The sequence below is a fragment of the Erpetoichthys calabaricus genome, chromosome 12 (assembly GCF_900747795.2).
Source record: "Erpetoichthys calabaricus chromosome 12, fErpCal1.3, whole genome shotgun sequence".
Classification (NCBI taxonomy): Eukaryota; Metazoa; Chordata; class Cladistia; order Polypteriformes; family Polypteridae; genus Erpetoichthys; species Erpetoichthys calabaricus.
In genome coordinates, this window is record NC_041405.2 from 122,341,271 (window position 1) to 122,366,544 (window position 25,274).

Consider the following 25,274-nt stretch of genomic DNA (forward strand, 5'->3'; position numbering starts at 1 on the left):
AACGTTGAATAAACTGTCAGAGTTGAACCTTTACTTCTATAATACACAACCCTAAAATGTGTTTATTACTTTCATTACTGTTTATCCACGTTTATTTATTTAAGTATTCCTTATAATCCATTGTAGCCCCTTCTGCATGCAGATCGGCCTCTGTTCTTTGTTTGCTGATGTGTGTTAAATATTCCGTGGTCTTCATGTCTGTTCTCAACACACCAGCAGCTCTAATGAGTTTCTTGCCTGTGGATCTCGTATTCTAGTTTGTTTTTTTAGCAGTATTATGATTACAGAATATTACAAATCACATACTTGACACTCTCACGTTCATGTATCAGGGAATAGATAGATAGATAGATAGATAGATAGATAGATAGATAGATAGATAGATAGATAGATAGATAGATAGATAGATAGATAGATAGATAGATAGATAGATAGATAGATAGATAGATAGATAGATAGATAGATAGATAGATAGATAGATAGATAGATAGATAGATAGATAGATAGATAGATAGATAGATAGATAGATAGAATAGACAACGTTAAAATAGCTGGCAATAAAATTGTGACTTTAAAGAATCCATTGGCTGTCTCTACATGTTATCAATGTTAAATGTAAGAAACACAGTTATCATAGTGCTAATAGTCACATTTCAATTATTATTTTTATAATGAAGTTTACTATGTTAAACGATCTGTGAAGAGCAAATATTATGCCTTAAAAAGAGTAACAATTTTACAGTTTTTGTGACTGTGCACCTGTTAATCAGGGTATTCAGTTTTTTTAGTTAATTGGATCTTTATTACTTTTGGGATTTTAAATACCTCTTTAAGACCATCAAATACATGTTTATTACAATACATATTACTTATATAAACGTTACATGTAAAGATTAAAACTTGGCAGATGTTTGTTTGTAGTTCATACCTCATTTAGCCTCCATTTCACTCCATCAGGTCCTAGTGGGGTGCTGAACACATCAGCCTGTCTTTAGTGTCTCTGAGATTGGAGGAGGAGGCCAGGAGTCCAACAGTATAGCAGGCACTCATGTGCATCAGCATCATGACTGTTAGCAAGATAGAGATGGCAGATATTTCAGTTGGGCATCATCCTGTATGACTACCCAAGGAAACGGTATATTAAGAGCAGACTGAGTTGGTATACTCCAGTAGAACTGCCCAGATGGCCCTGACATAACAACCTGTACAGCACTAAATGACTCCACTTTATTGGTTATTTTACCACACACTACACAGAGGCTGTCTAATCCATCCATCCATTATCCAACCCACTATATCCTAACTACAGGGTCACGGGGGTCTGCTGTAGCCAAAGAAACAAACCCCGGGCAGGGCGCCAGCCCACCGCAGGGCGTACATACACACACACACACACACACACGCACACACGCACACACACACTCACACACCAAGCACACACTAGGGACAATTTAGAATCACCAATGCAGCCAATCTGCATGTCTTTGGAATGTGGGAGGAAACTGGAGCACCCGGAGGAAACCCATGCAGACACGGGGAGAACATGCAAACTCCACGCAGGGAGGACCTGGGAAGCAAACCCAGGTCTTCATACTGCAAGGCAGCAGCGCTACCCACTGCACCACCGTGCCTTCCCTGTCTAATCTTAACCATTAAATAATTCAGTTTGAACAGCTGGGAATTTATTTTGGCAATGATATTTCCAGTAAGGTATTTTTTTCTTGTTTGTCATAGGTTTATACTGAAAAACTAGTTTACATCAATGGAGTTTTCTATAGGATAAATATATATATATATATGGAAGAGAAGGTCTGTGATACGGTTTATATTTATATATATATACACTGCTCAAAAACAATTAAAGGAACCCTTTTGAATATGAGTATAATATCAAGTCAATGAAACTTCTGGGTTATCGATCTGGTCAGTAGCAGAGGGGTTTGTTCATCAGTTTCAGCTGCTTTGGTGCACTAGAGGAGCAACAAAACAGGAATGAATGGGTTAACAGCTGGAGGACACTGACATTTGTCCCTCCTCATCTGTTTTGTCACTCGTTTTTCATTTGGCTATGGTCAGTGTCACTACAGATAGCATGAGGCCATACCTGGATCCTACAGAGCTGGCACAGGTAGTCTAACTTCTCCAGGATGGCACATCAATACCACGTGGCATTGTCAGAATGTTTTCTGTGTCTCCCAGCACAGTCTCAAGGGCATGGAGAAGATTTCAGGAGACCAACAGTCAGTTACTCTAGGAGAGCTGGACAGGGCCCCTCGTAGAATGTTCTTAACACATCAGCAGGACCCACCTGTATCTGCTCCTTTGGGCAAGAATGAACAGGATGGGCACTGCCAGAGCCTACAAAATGACCTCCAGCTGGCAGTCAGGCCACTGGTGTGAATGTCTCTGAGCAAACAGTCAGAAACAGACTTCATGAGGGTGGCCTGATGGCCCAATGTCCTCTATTGGGCACCGTGGAGCTCGATTGGCATTTGCCATAGAGTACCAGAATTGGCAGGTCCACCACTGGCGCCCTGTGCTTTTCACAGATGAGAACAGGTTCACCCTGAGCACATGTGACAGACGTGAAAGGGTCTGGAGAACGTTATGTTGCCTGTGACATCTATCAGCATGACCTGTTTGGTGGTGGGTCAGTAATGGTATATCTGGGGAGGCATATCCATGGAGGGACACACAGACCTCTACAGGCGCCACAACGCACCTTGACTGCCATTAGGTGTCGGGATGAAATCCTTGGACCCATTGTCAGACCCTATGCTGGTGCCTCTTCGTGTGCAACAATGACCAGCCTCATGTGGTGAGAGGATGAAGGAATTGATATTATTGACTGCCCCCCACGCTCACTCACCTGAACTCAATCCAAAAGAACACCTCTGGGTGGGACATTATGTTTTGGTCCATCTGACGCCACCAGGTTACACCTCAGACTGTCCAGGAGCTTAGTGATGCCCTGGTCCAGATATGGGAGGAGAATCCCCAGGACACCATCCATCATCTAATTAGGACATTGTCAGGCATGCATATAAGCACTTGGGGGCCATACAAACTACTGAGTACGATTTGGAGATGCTTGGCAACATGGACTTGCCTGCCTGCCATCATTTCATCCCATTGATTTTTGGGTTGTCTTTGAATTCAGCCCTCTCTCTGTAGGTTGATCATTTTCATTTCCATCCGTTCATTCCTAACACATCACCATATCAGTCCATATCAGTAGAGATAGCCGGCAGGATTTTTTTTCCAATTGAGATCTCATGTGTTTTCAAAGTGTTCCTTTAATTTTTTTTTGACCAGTTTATATATATATATATATATATATATATATATATATATATATACACACACACACATACATAAACACTGACACATACTTAATGTCAAGACCTTAGAATAACGAGGTTCTAGCTGTGTGTCTTGGTTTTAGAATACTGAGCTTCAAAAGTTTTGACTCTCAATTTATCAAGAGTATACAATCCTTTTCCTTTAATTTTGTTCCTATATATACAAGCTGCATTTTCAGTTAAAGACAATGCAAGTTTTATTGAAAATGTGACTCCTAAATAAAGCTAAGTAAGACCCTCATTGTTGTAGACTATGTTTGTAAGTGAACAGCAAAGTCTTGATCAGGATGCTCAGTTTCCAAGCTGTTTCATCCTGTGGGATTACCGGCGAGTCCAGCAAAGTGCCATTTGTAGTCTATATTGATACAAGTGGAGGCTCTGCTCAAATCTATCAGTTCTAGTTTTGTTAATACACGAGTTGACTTGGTCAGCAAAAATTAAAACACTCAGTATTGTCACTATCAAAAATAAAATGTTATTAATAATTATTCAGTATAAATTGTACAACCATTTCAAGAAATATTTACAATTAACAATAATGATGGGTCAGTTGAACTGAAAGAAAAATTAATCTTCTTTGCGCATTCTAACAAACAGACTGATCGGGGAATATACTGAAGCACACCCACTTCTATATATTATATATGAATAATATGTAATGGGGATAGACATGTTTGCTTGTAATGTTCAAAAAAGTAATAAAACTGTATAATGCAGTTATAAAAATTAAAGAAAAAATGCAGATGGCATGAATTGGCTAAAACATAAGCAGACAATTTCAAATATACAGAACTTAAATCAACGAAGTGTCTTTTATTATTTACATCAATAGTTAAATCAAATACACACAACTCTGTTATGCACAGTCAGTTTAACACTCAGAAATAAAAAAGGCCAAAGACAAATAAAGCAAGTGACATGTTTATTAGAGGAGTGGCTGAGATGAAATCCCAAGTTGAGATGCCTCAGTGATGCAGTCTGTCTTTGTACTCCAACAGTTGAAGCACAAGTGTGTCAAACTCTTCACTCACTTTAAAAAAAAAGATTTACTTTTACCAATACTAAAAGTGTATTAATGCGTATTTTAAATTTCACTTTAAAAATATATTTACATTTAGTTTATATTTTTTTCTTAATTCACTACAAGTAAAATGGTATTCTGATTAACAAAATAATGGTGCTGAAAATAAAAAAGGACTGTCTGCTCCCCAACACCACATGACATCCCACTCACCGTCTGCTGGTCCATCAATGAACAGACCTTCTGCTTCTTACTCACACAGACAGTCTCTGCACTCATTAGAGATTCACTGAAGCCAAATGAGCCTCTGGCATCAGCACATCCAGAATGATGTGAACTCTGTCGATCTTTTCAAAAGTGCCTACAGCTCTTGACAGCACTTCATCCAGGTAGTTGTAGAGGCCATCTGTCAGCTCCTCATCTTCTACTGTATATAGGTCATTACTCGGTGACCTTTAGGATCTTCTTAATTTTTTAAACCATTTGGATGACATCTTTTCAGATACAACAGCCTGTTGGACAAGCAAATACAAGAGTTTGGTGCTATAAAGTCATCATAACTCTTTGCTACAGATTACAATAACAAAGTCTTACAGTACTTGTTATCTGAACTAAGTTACCAGCAAGTGACCATCTGCTCCATGGCCCTTTATGATGAACTCCAACAGTTTTCCATGTTGAGTCCTCCTGTAGGCCCTGCTGATCTCTGCAGTCTCATAAACCCGAGCCCCTGGTTCTCGAATCAGCTGCCCCACTGCAGCCACACAGCCAGCCTGCTCTCCTACACTGTGGACACACACAAATAAATACATCAAATCATCACATGGAGTATTTGTCTTGTGCAAGCTGTCTGGTTTTGGTCTGAACACTCCTGTTTTCTCATAAAAGTGGACACTTTGGTATAGAGTTCAAACTGTTAAAAGTTACTCTGTGGTTCACTAACAAAACACTCGTTCATGGTTATCTCAATAGTTTTTTTTAGAATACATCAATAATTTCAGAGTATTATGAATACAGTACACCAATCTGGACAATACCTAAGTCAAAGGCATGTCATCCTAAGATAAAAAGGATAAATACAGTGCTCTCCACTATTATTGGCACCCCTTGTAAAAATTAGTAAGACGGTTTAGAAAAAAAAATCCCAGTTTGCTGAAGAAATGTCACCTTGCACTGAAAAAATTAGAAACATCTGACTTTTAATTAAATCAAGTTCATTCAAAGAAAAACAAAGCCCTTGTCAAGAAATAAATATTTTTAAAATTAACATTTTTATAAGGGGTGTCATTAATAGTGGAGGGCACGTTAAATGAATGCCACAATTAAAGGTATGCCACACATGAAGAAAATATATTATCAGCATCTTTAAAAGACTGACAGTAAAATCAAAGGGTTCCTCCATAGTCAGATGAGAGAGAATAAGAGAAAAAGTACTGAAATCACACACAATCTAAACACAAATGTAAAGTTACATAAAGCTTACAGTTAATATTCAAATACCATCAACATGTCTATTCCACAGTCTACTGAACCAGTAGTGATGTCCTAGGAAAAGAAGGAAAGGAAAGGAAACAAATTATTGGCACCCCTTGTAAAAATTAGTAAGAATTTAGTAAAGAAATTAGTAAGAAATTAGTAGTCAAACACTACAAGTGAATTACAAGTTTAACAGACGGGTGTTTGCAATTTACCTTATTTTTCATTAACATCCGATAGATGAAAAAAAAAATAAATGTCACTTGTAATTAAATTGAAAAGGCTCTGTGAACATCGCGACTGTCAGTCTGAGTCACATACAGTTTAGTGGTGCACTGACCATTGCAGGAAAGTCTTTAACAATTTAGAAATGGCAGGCATCATCTGCACAAAACTGCCATGAAATTCTATTAAAATTGACAGTACAAAAACATCGCAGATTTCTTGGTATTACAATTTAGACACATTACTCCAACATAAGGAACTAAACTGAAAAGGATACAGTATAGGTAATATCGTGCACCATTGTAGTCAATCTGAACTTTATCAAAAGCCTACTTCGCGACAGAATAGATGATCAAGCGTTTCCTAGATGCTTGTAAAAGTTTGTTTGTTTTTTTTTCGTTTTCCATGCACAGTCAAGGAGTTCTCCTGAAACTTGCCTTGTGGAGTGCCGGTCCACTTCAAGCACTGAATATAAATCAATTACTACAGCGAACATGATTATTAATACAACAGTAAAGGTTCACGGTACAAACATAACCATGCAAAACAGAGTTATTAAAAATACAAAAAAAACCTGCAAATTCCAAACGTTTTCATTTCGAATCACACTTACTTCCATTGTCAAAAATACGAGCAATTAGTTTCGTCACTTCTTCTTCATTTGTCTAATGGAGTTTCATCGTCGCAGCTTCTTTTTTTGTCTCCTTTTATTTAATGGCGTTTCGTCGCTTGGTACAACGGCAGGTTATTTAAGAGGAAACTCTATAAGGCGGAACCACAAACAGGTAGGGATCCCGAACTGTGAATCGACTGGTTAAAGTTACACTTCATAGACAACTTCAAACATTGATAAATGGGCAGATGAGTTTTAGATTGTCATAGAGTAACAATAATCTTATTCGTCGAAGTTCTGAATTAACACAATATGATTTGCTGTAGTCGAATTTGATTCAGTTATCCTGCCTTCTGATCCGTCCATAATGTCTCCGGTCTGCAGCAATACCCTTCTCCATCATTGTGAAGTTCAGAGGGTTTCTGCCATCACGTCGTGTCACACATCAAACTAAACAATACTGATCGTTTCTGTGAAATACACTATTAACATTTACGTTGTGTCCGGGACTGTAGGATCCATTTAACATGTCGACAAAATTAAAATCATCAAGATCTGTGTTAATTGAAAATAGTTTTTTCGTTTACATTAATGAAACGAAATATACAATATAATTACAATGTTTGCACCACGTTAGAATTTAGTAAAACGTTAATAATAAAAGTGATTACGTTTTTCAAAATGTACTATGCATGTGTGCAATATTGTTCTAAACCAATTTAGAATAAACATTTAAGCCAATCTAATATTTTTAAACATGTATGTGAAGTAAACGGCGATACATATTCTACACTGAATTATGCTAGATATTAATTGCCTTATATAGAACTGCTCTAGTTTTTGTCACTTATTATTATAAACGATGGGCCATCAAAAGAAAAAAAAAATACTAATAAAAACACAATTTATTTATTTAGCATACTTCCCAAAATTCAGAAAGAACAACAGGACCTATATAACATTGGCTACAAATAATATCTTCACTAAATACAAATAAATACAGGATATGCAAAACTTTCAAATAGAATAAAAGACAATAATGCAGACTAAAATACAACATATAATACTATAAAAAAATCTTGAACAAATAACATAAATTGTGATAAAAATGCAAACCCTGAGTACCTGGACAGATAGAGGGGGTAAACTGAAAGAAGGGGCAGAATGTCAGGTCTGTTTAATGTCTTCCTAAACAAATGAGTTAAAAACAAATGAATGGAGTCAGCTGATTAATTTTGGGAGGTCATTCCACAGTCAGGGCGCTATACAGCTGAAGGCCCTGCTGTCACCCACAGAGTACAGGTTAGTGGGGGGCACAGAATCAGAGGACCTTAGTGGGCAGGTCAATAACAGAATTTGATATTCAATCCTGTAAGACACAGGGAACCATGAAGGTGCAGCAGGATGGCTGTGATGTGCTCGCTGCTGTTGGTTCGTGTCAGGACTCTTGCAGTTGAGTTTTGAATCAGCTGGAGCTGTGATATAAGATTAGAAGTGGCACCTGCCAGTAGTGACTTACAATAATCAATGTGGGATGTGATAAAAGCAGGGACAAGATTCTCAGCATTAGAAAAGGAGAGGAATGAGCAAACATATGAAATGTGACACAGGTGGAGAACGTTTCTTAATATGGCTTACATGGATGAAATAAGAAAAGGAGGAATCAAAGTGACACCAAGATTCTTTTCAGTAAAAGAAGGTCTGATGAGATCATCACCAAGAATGGCTGAAGAGGAGCTTGCTTTCTTAAGTTGCACTTTAGTGCCACTTTACAGGAGTTCAGTTATGTTGCGATTGAATTTAAAAGAGTTTTGCTCTGTTCAAGTTTTAATTTTAATTTAATTTCACTGAGGTAAGTTGTGAGCTGAAAAAGCTGCGATGAAGTGTCACATTTAACACTGAAATTGGTCTAAGCATCATCTGCATAAAAATGATAACCCAGTCCAAAGCTATGAATAACATGCTCAAGGCGAAGCATAGAGATACAGAAGAGCAGCGGATGTCATTTCATTAACAAATGGAAGTCAGATGGAGGAACTCCTGTGAGAAATTAAGGCATGAGGGTTGCCCTGGACATGACATAAGCTGCATGGCCACAACACCATATGCAATAACTTACTTTAACACAAACTGGGACAGTAGCTCCTCAAGAATAAGGTAACAATGCTTAGCACAATAAGGAAAAATAAGCCAGAGCTCCCATCTCAACTGCTGGCCACACAGAATAGGCCAGTGAAGACCTTCACGTTTGTTTAAACAAATGAGACATCCTTGGTGAACAATGTGATCTGCACAGGGATAGGAAATGCCATGGCCAGAAATGATAATGGACTATCATGCTACAAAAAGATGAGTGGAGAATTTATACATAACATTACGCTGGATGCTGGCCACAGGCAATTTTTTCAACATATTGAACATTTCAGAACCTTGAACCGAGACTGGAACAGGGAGAAGGAGACAGAGCCTTCTTGAGGAGCAGGGTAAACCACTGGTGACACCTCACATGCTTCTGAAACGACAAGTGCCAAAGACCCCAGCATGTACAGCCATTGTGTAGATTCAACAGTCCAAACCACAGGGGAACCAATGACAGCACCTGTAGTATGTATGCATAGTGAACGTGTTTGTGTGTGTTATTTTAGCCTGTTGAACTGTACAGTTATTACAGTATTGTGTAGAAAATGAAAATATTCAGTTCTGCTTGATAAACAAATAGAATGTGATCTGAGGGTAAAGAGTAAACAAGTTATTTACATTGCTTGTTAAAATAAAGACACCATCTGATTTAAAAAAAAAAAGTCCCTCAATAGTACATACGCAGCAAAAATATAATCATAAGTTGAGATTCAACACAATTATTTTTCATGCTTCTCAAAGAAAAATTAAAATACAATGTTTGTAAACTACTGCATTTGTGAAGGCTATCCAAAACTATCATTGTGTGTATTTCAGTAATTTATGTAGTGACTTATAAACCCACAATATTACATTAAAATATACTGCTCAAAAAAATTAAAGAAACACTTTTGAATCCGAGTATAGCATCAAGTCAATGAAACTTGTGGGCTATTGATCTGGTCAGTTAAGTAGCAGAGGGGCTTGTTCATCAGTTTTAGCTGCTTTGGTGCTCTAGAGGGGCAACAATGAGACGACCCCCAAAACAGGAATGAATGGTTTAACAGGTGGAGGGAGGCCACTGACATTTTTCCCTCCTCATTTTTCTGACTGTTTTTTCAGTCTTTTTGCATTTGGCTACACTCAGTGTCACTACTGGTAGCCTGAGGCGATACCTGGACACTACAGAGCTGGCACAGGTAGTCGAACTTCTCCAGGATGGCACATCAATACGTGCCATTTCCAGAAGGTTTGCTGTGTCTTCCAGCACAGTCTCAAGGGCATTGAGGAGATTCCAGGAGACAGGCAGTTACTCTAGGAGAGCTGGACAGGGCCATAGAAGGTCCTTAACCCATCAACAGGACTGGAGGAACATGATGAGCACTGCGAGAGCATACAAAATGACCTCCAGCAGGCAGGACAATGGTGTGAATGTCTCTGACCTCTGACAAAAAGAAACAGACTTCATGATGGTGGCTTGAGGGCCCGACGTCCTCTAGTAGGCCCCAGAGAGCTTGATTGGCATTTGCCATAGAATACCAGAATTGGCACGTCCACCACTGGCAGATGCCCTGCGCTTTTTACAGATGAGAGCAGGTTCACCCTGAGCACATGTGACAAACGTGAAAGGGTCTGGAGAAGCCGTGGAGAACATTATGCTGTCTGTAACATTGTTCAATCAGCATGAGTGGCTTGGTGGTGGGTCAGTGATGGTCTGGGGAGGCATATCCATGGAGGGACGCACAGACCTCTACAGGCTAGACAACGACACCTTAACTACCATTAGGTATCGGGATGAAATCCTTGGACCCACTGTCAGGAACTATGTAGCTTATGTCAGGGCAACCCTCATGCCTTAATTTATAATATAATAATTAAGTTATCTTAATTTTACAATAATATAATCTTATATCACAGCTCCAGATGATTCAAAACTCAACTGCAAGAGTCCTGACACAAACCAACAACAGCGAGCACATCACAGCCATCCTGCTGCACCTTCACTGCTCACTGTGTCTTACAGGATTGAATATCAAATTCTGTTCTTGACCTGCGCACTAAGGTCCTCTGATTCTGTGCCCCACAATAACCTGCACTCTGTGGGTGACAGCAGGGCCTTCAGCTGTATAGCGCCCTGACTTTGGAATGACCTCCCAAAAATCAGCTGACTCCATTCATTTGTTTTTAACTCATTTGTTTAGGAAGACATTAAACAGACCTGACATTCTGCCCCTTCTTTCAGTTTACCCCCTCTATCTGTCCAGGTACTCAGGGTTTGAATTTTTATCACAATTTATGTTATTTGTTCAAGATTTTTTTGTAGTATTATATATTGTATTTTAGTCTGAATTGTTGTCTTTTATTCTATTTGAATGCTTTGTATATCCTGTATTTATCATTATTTAGTGAGATATTATTTGTAGCCAAAGTTATATAGGTCCTGTTGTTCTTTCTGAATTTTGGGCAGGATGCTATATAAATAAATTGTGTTCTTTTTAGTGTTATTATTTTATTCCTTTTGACGGCCCATCGTTTATAATAAGTGACAAAAACTAGAGCAGTTCTATATAAGGCAATTAATATCTAGCATAATTCAGTGTAGAATATGTATTGCCATTTTCTTCACATACATGTTTAAAAATATTGGATTGGCTTAAATGTTTATTCTAAATTGGTTTAGAACAATATTGCACACATGCATAGTACATTTTAAAAAACGTCATCACTTTTATTATTAACGTTTTACTAAACTCTAACATGGTGCAAACATTGTAATTATATTGTATATTTTGTTTCATGAATGTAAACGAAAAACTATTTTCAATTAACACAGATCTTGATGATTTTAATTTTGTCGACATGTTAAATGGATCCCACAGCCCCAGACACAACGTAAATGTTAATAGCGTGTTTCACAGAAACGATCTCTATTGTTTAGTTTGATGTGTGACGCGACGTGATGACAGAAACCCTCTGAACTTCACAATGATGCGTATCATTTGGTTTCTTAACGGGTCTTTGACCCTACGTTACTTTCCGGGCTTTGCCGAGACCTGCCGAAATCTTCCAAAAGCAATTTGACGGAGACGTCACTTCCGGGTCTCTAACGGCGGGTCTACAATTGCGGTGACGTATGGTATTGTGGCTCTGCAAGTGGATGCTACTCGCGGTGTCCCGTGTCAGCTTGGGTTTTCCTCCAACGTTCCCGGATGTGTATTTTATGTAAACTGGCGTCACTGGACCCTTTGATGCTCTCCACCCTGTGCTGCTGAAATTGGATCCCATTACCCTGAAATTGGATTTCGCACATTTAGTTAATTAGCACTAATTTTAGTTAATTAGAACCAATTAAGGCCTAATTAGACATGTATTATTAGTAATGATGCATTTTCACAAGTCGCCTGTTAAAGTTCTTTCTTTCTGTTTTTTTGGGGTTGGAAAAAAAACACTCATAATGCACAGCGGGTGACCAGGATCGTCTTATTCTGACGGACTCGCACTAACGCAGCAGCCCACTCATCAATCAAGCTAACCTGCAAAGTGTTTCGTGTCAGTAAATCACAGACGCCCTCCGGAGAGAACACGTAAACTTCCAGGAGTCGAATCTTGACAGCAAACCGTCATCCTCCATCAGCATTAAACCCTCTCGTTGTCATACCACTTAATCCAGCTCAGTGTTACAGGTGCCCTTGCCTTGGAGAGTACACACTTAAAATAAAGGTTATTTAATGTCAGTTTATTGTTCTTTACTCATAGAAATATTTCTTGACAAAGCGCTTCATTTCATTTTTGGAAGTGTTCATTGTATATGAAGTTGGTTCTTTGTGCATGGGAAAGGTGCTACATAAATAAAATGTATATTTTTATTGCTGTGAAAATCTCCATAATTTGTAGAAAAAAATGAAATCTTTTACGTATGGGCTAGCAGGACAGTAACATTTTAAGAAAACGTAGCCTGTGTTCTAAATTACCATCTGCCCGTTGTTATTTACTGTATGGAGCCTGCTAAGGATCTAAATAAATGTTCTTTCAGGAACCTTCATGTGGATGGGCCTTTTGGAAATCAGAAATGGTTGTTTATGCCATCACTCTGGGGAATCACATGGTACCTTTATTTTTCAGAGTGTATTTGATCCATTTCATGAACCAACTCTGTTGTGGGAATAAACTCACAGCCCCATCCACTGCCATCTTTTGAATGTGGAAGGTTCAGGAAATCTCACTTGCTGATTTGGAAAATAGGCAAACTCCACGGAGTCAGTGGCCGGGCTGGGAACTGAATCCAAGTAGTTATAGCAACAATGCTTTAAGTCACTCTCCAAAACTTCTCTTTAAATTTGTGCATGGAGCTCCATCAATTCTGCTCGCTAAATGAGGAGCCCTGCCAAGTTTCTTAAGAGCTCTTTAAAGTGGTGAGCTCTGAATTTATTTGGACAACTTAATCTTCTGATCTTGGCTGATGTGGCCAGCATGTTCAATGGAGCTTTGTGAAAGGTGCTATACATAATAAACTTTGCCTGATCTGTTTATATTTCCGGCCGGTGCTGCACGTTCCAGTTGAGGCTTACTGCTGTTCTGTTCTTAAAGCCATGACAGCTGGATTGCTTCTTTTATGCAGTTTGTTTATTCCTTTTTAAATATGTTATGTTCACTTTGTAGCAATTTGTTTTTTTTTCTCAAAATTTTAGTCACAATTACAAGTGAAACAGCTATTGTACATGTATCAAATACCAAATCGAGAAATGAAAGCGAAATATTCATGAAAGGCGCAAAATAATTAAACAAAAAGTTATGTTTTCTGAGATCATTAAAAAATCTACAGAAAAAGGATGTTCACTCACTGACGTACTGTAGACAGGTCTCATTACTTGTATCCCTTGAGGTAAATTAAAACATTGTATCACTGTTTAAGAGGGGGTTTCAGAGGTGGTTAAATGGTGTTCATTTGGCTCTGATAAAAACTGTGACAGTGTACTGATCACCCAGCTTACATTTGGTCTTGTAGAAGTCATCACATAAATCAAGCTACTTACTACCACTGGATACCTCTTAGCATCTAAAGTTTCATTATGATTATTATACTCCAGTTTCTGTTCACATGGTGCTGACCTTGGTTTACAATCAGTCATTCCAAACTTGTCTAGGATCTTTGATATGTACCTCTTTTGACTCATCTTTACCATATCATTATTTTGTTTCAAATTAATACCAAAGAAATGTTTAATTCTCCCAAGATCTTTCATCTTAAATTTTGATGTGAGTATTCCCTTCACATAATTAAATATTGTTATCACTGGTACCGTTATTGAGATCATCAACCCATGTTATCAGTATCACTTTGTCACTTCCAGATTGTTTGACATACACACAATTGTCTGCTGGATTTTGTTAAAACCCATTTTCATTCAGATGATCATGCAACACCTTATTCCAATTTCTAGCTGATTGTTTCAGACCATACAGTGACTTGTTTGCTTCTCGTTTGTTTTGGACTTGACCCGAAAACCCCCCAGGTTGGAACATGTAAGTTTTCACATCCATCTGATGAAGAATTATATTATACTATGCTGCCATTTGCATCAAAACTTTAACTGATTAAATGTTTACAGTTGAAGAAAATGTTTCCTTGTAATCAGCCCCTTTCACCTGACTGTAACCATTAGCAACATATGTAAGCTTTGTATGTTTCTCACCCATTCTTTGTAAAGACTTTCAACCCTGCCCCTCCCCAATCCCCCCCAAACTGACGTTTTGCCTTCTGGTAATGTGGTGAAAGTAAATATCTCATTTTCTCTTAATGAATCTATCTAGTCTCTCAGAACATTCAGCCAATTCTTTGACTGGGATGAGTTTACCACTTCAATAATGTTTGCAGCACATCATACCTTCTATAACAATAATCAATGTTTGTTAGTATTTGATCACCACACTCAAAATCTGAAACGTAGTCCTCCAAGTAGTGAGGAGTCCTCCTTCCTCTTTTGGAGTAGCATGGACTATGGATACTCCTTGTCTGACCATTATTCTCATCCTCCAAAATTTCTACTTCAGGAATGTGTACTTTCTATGGACACTCATTTATAGTCTGGACGGGTTTTGGTATAGGGGATGCACACCTCTCCCTATGCAAATCCTCATCAAATCACTCTGGGTTTTGTTTCCAACAACACTTTTAGTAACACATTTTACAAGCTTGTGTTTAAGGACCTTCCCAGTGTCTGAGTAAAACACCATGTAAGATGGGCTATTCTTCTCATATCCAATAAAAACCCCTCTTTCACATTTTGAATCTAGTTTCTTCTGGTCATATTTATATACTAAACATTCTGACCCAAAAACTCCCATCTCAGAAAGATCAGGTTTTCTACCTGTCATTATGGAGTCTGTGCTAAGCGATTGTTAAAGCACCTGTTTCAGATCTGAACAGCATTCATTACTGCATAAATCTCTGTTGGTAACTTTCGATCAACATGCACCTTGCCATTTCAAATAGTGTTCTCCAATTTCTCACATTCTGATGGGGTGGGTAAGGTGTTGAGGTCTTGTTTCTTAGAGCTCATTTATACTTCATGCTCAGAACACATTGCCAGCGTTCATTTGATGTGTCCTCTGAGCAGGTCCTCAGAAATTAACGTGATGCGTTGCAGTACCAGCAAAAAGTCGGGGGGCGCAGTGTGATAAAAGTTGGAATGTGACGTCAGAGTCTCTGGTTTCTATCTACATGTGACAGAAAGCTGCTTTGAGGATCCTATGAGATCGATGTGCGTACATCGATGTTTGAGGAATGGTGAAGCAAAATGCCAACATATAGATGCATTTGTGGTGCTTTTATATTCAAGCTTCGCATATTCCCAATCGTAATGAGACGATACATTTTAAAAGTCTCACCACATTTTGTGCCGTCTTTTTTCTGGGGCTTCCTCTTGACCTGAGAGCAGCGGCAAACAGCAATAGATCACCATACAGAACACATTAAATGCATGATATTCTAACTCTCTGCACATTTAGAGTCCTTAGATTTATACTTGATATCACTTTCATGATGAAATGCATTAAAGTATGTATGTTACGTTTTACAGATAAATCATTCATTTCATTTAAATAATGAATACTGTTAATAATTACACACATTGGGGTGACACGGTGGTGGAGTGGTAGCACTGCTGTCTCACAGAGAGTCACGTCGCTGGTATTCTCTGCCTGGAATTTACATGTTTACCTTCTGGGTTTCCACAGTGTGCTCAGGTTTTCTTCCAAAGATATGCAGATTTGGTGATACTAAAATGACGCTAGTGTATGTGAGTGCTTGTGATGAGCTGATGCCCTGTGTAGGGATTGTTTCTGCCTCGTGCCCAGTGTTTGCTGGAATGGACACATCCCTGGATTGATGGACTAAATCATTAAACATCCTTTTCAGAGATATTGTGGTAAGGTGTCATCGGAATTTAATGGGTGTTCCAGGCAATTCACAACACAGCGAAGCCGAACCTGTCCTCACAGTGATAATATCTCGCACTGCCACCTGGTTGATTCTTCCAGATTTACGTAAAGTATGCGTGCAAGTATAAATAGTAAAACGCTTGCGTAGCAGGAGCGTCCGCTGGAGCATGCCGTTGCATGAAGTATAAACTTGGACTAATGCCTTCTTAATAAACAATGACTGAAAATTCTTTGCCATAAAGTCAGTACCATTGTTACATCTTGTACACTTCACATCTCCGCATGGGGCTGTGTTTGCAATAAACCTTTCAGTTGCTTACACTACATCATTCTTATTTTTCAGAAACTACACAAATGCTGCACCAGAGTAATCATGAGTGAATAACATAAAATATCTGAAACCTTCTTTGACTTCTGGTTCTATGGGGCCTGCCAAATCTGTTTGTACAAGCTCTAAAGTACAAGACAACACAATGCAATTTATTTTTGTATAGCCTAAAATCATGCAAGGAGTGCCGCAATGGGCTTTAACAGGCCCTGCCTTTTAACACTACCCCAAACCCCACCCCCCCCCCCCCCCCCCCCCCGGCTCTCTAAGAATAGAAGAAAAAACTCCCAAAAAAACCTTGTAGGGAAAAAATGGAAGAAATATTAGGAAAGGGAATTTGAAGACAGACCCCTTTACGGGTAGGTTGTGCTTGCAGTGGGTGTCAAAAAAAGAGGTAGATACAATACAATACACAGAAGAGAACACAAGTAATCCTCAAGTAGCTATGGCTCCTGCATCCTGTAACCTTTAACTTTTTTCCTTCATTGTACACTTTGGCAAACCTCAGCCCTCTTTGGAAAAAGTTAACCTCGGAAATGAACTAGATAGCTCTACCCACTCATGCAGGTCGCAGATTTGCCAATCAAACAAGTGACGTTTACGGATGTTTGCAGTTTGAGCGTGGTGGAACGCGTTTGGGTGGCAATTTGCTAGCTTGAAATGGACTAACCAGAGCTGGGCCAGATCTTGTAGGATTGGGTGAGATTTTGACTGTCATTGGGCTGTATGACGCCTATTAAATCTGGCAACTCTGCTTGTGTTTTTGATAAACACATTAAACTTTGCACATTAAATATGATATTTTGAACTTAATGTTTGTTTCTTTAAGTTCAAAGGGGTTGAATGGCACAGTTGTTTACTAAAGCATCCACACAAAAGAGATGCAAATCCTTGTGTAAGTTTGCATATACTTATCTTGATGTAAAATGAGTGAATTGTTTACCATTTTTAATTTTTAATGGAGAACAATACCTCAAAGCAAGCTACCAACCACTCTATTTCCTAGTGTTCTTGGAAAAGTATGTTAAATCAGAAATACATGTAATGGGTTTCAGTTGTTCCTTAACAGCCATTCATGTTCAGATAATCAGCTTTAAACTTTATCTATCTCAGCAGCATTGGGAACATGACAGGGACCAAACTTGGAAAGGATGAACACATTCACTCAGTTTAGAGTTGCTCAATCAAGTGGACATGCACATCTGCGATCTGAAAGTATAACCGAACAATTAGTAAATAAGTACGTGAACTTTATTGTCATTCATACCATACAAAAGTACAACAATGGATGCATAGCTGAACGAAATTGCGTTTCTCCAGACTCAATGTGCAGACATAAAAAAGAAGTGCATAAAAGACAACATACAGACATTACAAACATTTCACTTCTTACACAGAAAGTAGGTAAGACAGCACAAGGCAGAACAGTACAAACAATAAATACAAAAGATATATTTAAATGTAAGCCAGTCAGTGGGTGAAATATAATATGAAAGAAAATATTGCACACATCGTTTCTCAGTGATTCTGTTATTGCACTATATGGATTCAATATTTATACATAATATATACAAAATAAATACAATGTAATATTGTACAATATTACAATACAGTATAAACTTATTGTAAACTTAAGACCTATTTGCGGTAATAAAGTGCACAGTAAGTAAGAGAGCAAAAGGTCAAAGGTTATTTGATAGAGTTTGGTATTCTGATGGCCTTGGGGAAGAAGCTCCTGTTAAATCGAGTCGTTCTGTAGTGTATACTGTGGTAACGTTTTCCAGAGGGTAGAAGTTCAAACAGCCCATGTGTCGGGTGTGTGGGATCTTTTATGATCTTAATGGATCTGCTCTGGCAACGTGAGTAGTATAATTCTTGAACAGATGGGAGTGAGGACCCGATGATTTTCTCCGTTGTCCTCACCACTCTTCGAAGAATCTTCTGTTCAGCGGCAGTGCAGCTACTGTACCAACCTGAGATGCTGCTGGTCAATATACTTTCTATAGTGCCTCTGTAGAAAGTTGTGAGGACAGGAGAGGGGAGGTTTACTCTATTCAACCTTCAGAGAAAATGAAGTCACTGTTGTGCAATCTTGACAAGAAAAGTGGTATTTGTGGTCCATGTCAGATCATCTGTGATGTGCACTCCCAGAAACCTCGTGCTTCTCACTAACTCCACACTGTTTCCATGGATTGTAAGTGGCCGGTGTGACATGTGCTTTCTTCTGAAGTCAACAATGATCTCTTTTGTTTTGTTGACTTTCAGTGCTAGGTTGTTTTTTTCACACTAGGCAATGAGTTGATTAACTTCCTCCCTGTATGCGGAGTCATCGTCATTACTGATGAGGCCCACTATTGTTGTGTCGTCTGCGAATTTTATGATATGATTCGAGTTGTAATTGGCACAGCAGTCGTGCGTCAACAAGATGAACAGTAGGGGGCTTAGAACACAACCCTGGGGAACCCCAGTGTTCATGATGGTAGTCTCAGAGGTGTTTTTTCCAAGACATACTGTCTGGGGTCTGTCTGTGAGGAAGTCTAATAACTAGTTACACAGAGGGGTGTTGATGCCTAATGGCTCCAGTTTCTTTACCAGGTGTTGTGGGATGAAAGTATTGAAGGCAGAGCTGAAGTCAATAAAAAGCATCCTCACATGACTGTTCTAATTTTCCAGATGAGCCAGTGTCAGATGGAGTGCAGTTGCTATGGCATCATCAGTAGAGCGATTTGGGCGGTATGGAAATTAAAGTTGATCAAATGTAGCAGGCAGTCTGGATGTGATGTGATTTTTGACCAACCCTTCGAAGCATTTCATCATGATGGGTGTGAGTGCTATAGGGCAATAATCGTTAAGTGATGATGTTGGTGATTTCTTTGGCAGTGGACTAATGGTAGTGGCTTTGAAGCACTGAGGAACAATAGCTTGTCTTAGGGGCATGTTGTAGATGTCTGTGAGAACAACTGTAAGTTGGTCAGCACAGTCTCTGAGTACACACCCTAGAATATTGCCGAGACCTGCAGCTTTCCATGGGTTGGCCCTGCGCAGGGTTCTCTGAACATCACTGTGGTCGAGACAGTATTTCATCGTCCATAGTTAGAGGGGCTTTAATTGCTGTTGTGTTGTTATTTTCCTCAAACTGGCTAAAATATATGTTAAGTGTGTTGAGTAAGTCTGTGTTATCATCACAGGGTGGCGGGGAAGGTTTATAGTCCATTACAGACTGGATGCCCTGCCATAGGCGCTTGGGATCTTTTGAGTCAGTGAAGTAACTCTCGAGTTTATGCCCATATGCACGTTTTGCTGCTCTCACACCTCAGTTCAAGTTAGCTCTAGCGGATCTGAGAGCATCTCTGTCCCTGGGTTTGAAGGCCATATTATGTGCTCTCAGAAGGGCATGCACCTCCCTGGTAAATCATGGTTTCTGGTTGGCACGTGTGGTGATGCTCCTGATCACTGTCACATCCTCCACACACTATCCTGTCACAGACTCTGCATACTCCTCCAGGTTGATGTGCTGATTAACCGTGGCAGCCTCCCTAAACACATTCCAGTCCGTGCATTCAAAACAGTTCTGGAGTGCTGAAAGTGCTCCCTGTGGCCAGGTTCGTTTCTGCTTTGTAGATGGTTTGCTTCTAGTTAGCAGTGGTCTGTATGCAGGAATCAGAATAACAGAGTGATGGTCCAAGTTTCCAAGGTGGGGATGGGGAGTTACCTTGAATGCCTGTTTGATGTTTGTGTAAACCCAGTCCAACATGTTTACTCCCTGGGTAGCAAAGTGAACATGTTGATAAAAATGTGGCAGAACTGTCTCTAGGTTGGCTTGATTAAAGTCTCCAGCAATTATATAAACACAGTCTGGGTTTGCAGTTTACATTACACTGACAGATTGATGTAGTGTGGATAGCACTGCCTTTGTGTTTGCACTGGGGGAGATGTACACAGCTGTAATGCTAACAGCTGTAAATTCACCTGTAAAGGTACATGGTCGGCATTTCAGTGTCAAAAACTTTTTATTCTCAGAACAGTGGCTCGAGACAAGTTCAACATTTGTGCACCAGTTGTTGTTTGTGTATATACATACACCACCTCCTCGAGATTTTCCACTGAGAGCATGAATCCTATCTGCTTGAAAGTTTGTTAGCCCATCCTGGCTAATCGTGCTATCAGAAACAACGGAGTTCAGCCATGTCTCGGTAAAAATGAGTGCACAACAGTCTTTCACCTTGCATTTTGTGGTTAAATCCAGTCTTAGGTAGTTCATTTTGTTCTCTAGCGAGTGGACATTAGACAGCAGAATAGATGGAAGTGCTGGTCTGTGTGGATTAGCCTTTAGTCTAGCGGCGATACCTGCCTGAGTGCCTCGCTTGCATTGTCTTCCACACTGCTTGTGTCGCTTCCCCGGGTAGCCAGTGACGGTAGGTGGTACCGTTGCTGTGCAGGCCTCTGGGTCTTGCCGCCGTAGTATTCCCAGTCCGTATAGAGTTTGGAGATCTAAAGCCAGCACAGCGCTCGATAAAATACTGGATTAATCAGATGCACGAAGTTTGAGTAAAGTGGATTGGTTGTAGGTAATTTTCGTGAAAGAACATAACAGAGAAGACATTACATTTAACGGAAAAACGCACATTGTTAGCGGAAGCTGGAGTAGCCGCTGCCACGCAGGGCGCCGCCAACGTATCTATACGTATTTCATCCATTCACATATCCAGTTCAGGGCCATAGAAAGCCAGTGCCTGTCTCAGCAGCCTTCAGTCCCGGCTTGCAATACTCTCACATGCTAGCACTCACTCATACCAGGCAAATTTAGTCCAATTGATATGTCTTTGAAGTAGGAAAATCAGACAAAATCTCGATTCAAATTAGTCATTTAAAACACACATCAATTTGTAAGCCAAACAGAATGTACTCAATAGCAAATACATTACAGTTGATAACAAAATTATAATCAAGATATTAACCCAGGTGACAGTACCCTGGTCTGTTACAGGATGCACTCTCTCATACCAGTCATGGTAGCATGCATGTTTTAGACATGAGGATAGAAATCGAAACCTCATGTAAATTTGGCAAAAAAAAAAACATGACACAGACAGTTCACGGGCCAGGAACTTATCTCAGGTTACTAGAGCTGTGAGACGAGTACTACAGTCGTCTGCTTGGTTTAAACAACTGGCTGCAGGGCTTCTGCAAGAATCAAGACATCGGGTTCATCAACAACTGGGACCTCTTTTGGGAAAGACCGCGTTTTTTCAAGCAAGATGGCCTGCATCCGAACAGCTTCAGCGCCCGGGTCCTCTCCGAAAACATATCCAAGGTAGTTCGTTTGTCTTGACTATCTATCTCTGCTTTTAACCCCTTCCGAAATGCCACTCCTGTGCTTGGTCATGACAATTGTTTAATAAAATCTTCCATAAAAGTGCACAACATAAATACTGTAATAACCAATCTTAATGCACATAGAAAATCTAGGTAATACGGCATAAACACCAATAATTTAATTAAAGTTACTACTTTAGAGGAACAATGTATTAAAACTGTAAAAACAGATCATAGATTAAACAAAAAATACACACAGAGCGGCGCTAATAAAAATAACTTAATTCTTGTTCCATATATCAATAACGCACATAGTATTCATCTCTGCTCCCCCGAAACATTGAATATGGCACTATTAAATATTAGAGCTAACTAACAAGACGTTTTTTATCAACGATCTTATTAGTGATCAAAAAATAGATTTTATTGCACTAAGTGAAACATGGCTTAGCTCAGATGGCGCAGTTGTTTTAATCGAATCTGTGCCTCCGGATTACAGTTTTACTCGTGCTGATCGCCAAGGAAAGAGAGGTGGCGGACTAGCAAACATTTACTCAAGCAGGTTAAAATGTAAAAATATCAGTTTTGGTAAATTCAAGTCTTTTGAGTATCTCGCCATTGTTATTCAGGGAGATTCTCACGTTCTAGTATTATCCGTGTATAGACCTCCAAAATTCAACGCTTCTTTCTTGAGGAATTCTCTGACTTGATGTCAATCTTAATTACGAACTATGACACACTCTTAATAGTCGGCGACTTTAATTTTCATATAGATAATCAATGTGACCAAAAAGTAAAAGAATTTATGAACCTCCTGGACTCTTTTGATTTGAGACAGCTCGTTAATCAGCCTACACATAAAGCAGGTCATACGTTAGGCTTAGTAATTACTAAAGGACTAAAAGTTGATATAAAGCAGGTCATTGATATTGGTCTATCAGACCATTTTCTTCTACTTTTTAATATAGAAATAATGATAGAAAACACTCATGAGAAGCATTATAATAACTATTCATTCAAAATCTGTACTAACCCCTACTCTCTCTTCTGTTTCCTTTTCCGGTGTCCTGTTGGTGGCATCTACCCAAAGCACCATGATGATCCAACAATGAGGGATGGATTAAAAGCCAGAAGTCTGTATGACCATCAGCATCAAGTGACTCCGTGAAAACCCGAACTACAAAGAGGACTATTTCATTTATGTTAGGTAGAATGCCCAGAGGGGACTGGGCGGTCTCGTGGCCTGGAATCCCTACAGATTTTATTTTTTTCTCCAGCCTTCTGGAGTTTTTTTTTGTTTTTTCTCTCCACCCTGGCCATCGGACCTTACTCCTTTCTATGTTAACTAATGTTGTCTTATTTTAATTTCTTATTTGTCTTTTATTTTTCTTTTCTTCATTATGTAAAGCACTTTGAGCTACTTTTTGTATGAAAATGTGCTATATAAATAAACGTTGTTGTTGTTGTTGTAGTTATGCTTATTTATGACAGGTATTTATTTATTCAGTTGTTTTTTTTTTGTTTGTTTTTTTCAGAAATGTTCTAACGGCTATACAAAGCAACCTAAAGGAAAACGTCGACTCTTCCAACAATTTACTTCAGAAACACATACTATCTGGAAAAGTACAAGGTGACCGCATGTATAATTGACTTCCCTCAGGATGACTTCCCTGCATGGTCTGATGCATTGGGACTAATGAAAAATATGCTTGGTTTTCTTGTTCCATTTTCAATCATCATCAGCTGTTACATTGACATTGAAAAGTACCTGCTGAAAACGCTGTACCTGGAGATAGATAAGCACAAGAGGGACAAGGTCCTGTGGATGGTGCTGGCTATAGTGCTGGCTTTTATCATCTGCTGGTTTCCCTTTCACATCCTAACATTTCTTGATGTCCTTATCATGTTAAACCTCATTACAAGTTGCAAGTTAAAGGCTCTCATAGATAATTTGATGTATTTTACACTTTGTGTGGCCTTTGCCAATAGCTCTGTTAACCCTTTGCTATACTGCTTTGCGGGCAATGATTTCCAGCAGGAGCTCATCTATCTAGTGAAGAGATGCTCATCAGCATTTCTTAATAAAAGGAACTCTATCCACACACAGCTGAGCTCTTTTTCAAGAAAATGAAGTGATGTGAAGGAGCTGGGAGGTTTACCCAAGTCAGGCCATTCCTAAGAGGAGTGTATATTTGTGGATCACTTCATGTGTTCTCTCGCTGGTCTTCAACACTCATCATCTGACTCTGTTCAATGCCACCATTTTGTTGAATCCAAAATTTACAAGTTTAAATGATAACCATCATTAAAAGCTCTATTTTTTAAATTCAATCTTATAATAAGTATAAGTAATGTCATTTAGGAAAAATACATTTTTAACTACAGTATTTTGTTACATGGAAAAAGTAGTGTTTTTTTCAAAACAGCTTATGTGTATAAATGCAACTTTGGCTTAAGTAATACTTAATTTAAAATTGTTTCGGTCAGATATGGGTGAAGCCAGTTTTGTGGTTGGTGTTTTGACACTTGTTTTCATTCCATCAAATTTTCTAATTAAGGCCCTTTGAAATAGTTTATTTGCTTCTGTTTGGCACGGTGGTTAGCACCCTAACTTCTTGCTTGCCTCCAAGGGCCAGAATTTTATTTCTGTCCTGGTTACTCTCTGTGTAGAATTTATATGTTCTTTCTGTATACTCTTGGGCTTTATCCATGGGTTTCAGTTTTCCTCTCATATGCCAAAGATATTCTTGTTCGGTTAACAGATAATTTTGGATTAGCTTGGTGTGAGTGGCCATTGATGTATGAGTGAGTGTGCATTGTGATGAAATGGCACCATAGCCGTGGCTACTATCAGAATGACATAATACATTTTAATATTTTGTTCTACTGTTTCATTGATTTTTCTAATATTATTAGATACATGCTGGTGACCAGAGTAGAAGAAGGCATTTCGTTACAAATTATTTTTTTAAATTGTAGCGTAATATCTTTACATTTTACTTTTCTGTTCTTTACATTATTTCTTGAAAAAGTAATCACATTGCTAAGTATCTTGCTCTCTAAAACCATGAAAATATGTGCCAATTGTAAAATATATAGATGACACCCAAATACATCTCCCTATTATAATAAAAAATCTTGGGTCGATACGTGATCTTCTCTGAAGACACTTTAACGTCCCGTGAGAGACACTTTAACATCACATGAGACAAGACAGTGAGACAAAAAGACAGCTGCTGAACAGGCTTTTTAATGATTGACGCACAGCAGCGCAATTAGCAGAAAACGCAGCTCGGCATGAGCAGCAGCGTGAGCAACAGAGACACGAAGTGGCTGGAGCGTAGTGCAGCCTTGCAAGGGGTTGGGTGAGTGAAG

General features: G+C 39.0%; 1 protein-coding gene across 1 annotated transcript in view; it reads left to right on the forward strand.

The window, feature by feature from the left end:
- The window catches only part of LOC114663138 (type-2 angiotensin II receptor-like), a 241,545-nt gene extending 216,840 nt beyond the window's left edge, over positions 1-24,705 (forward strand). The window contains 1 exon segment of the mRNA XM_051935403.1: positions 24,053-24,705. The gene's annotated coding sequence lies outside the window, so the exon portion shown is untranslated.
- Positions 24,706-25,274: the final 569 nt, after the last annotated feature.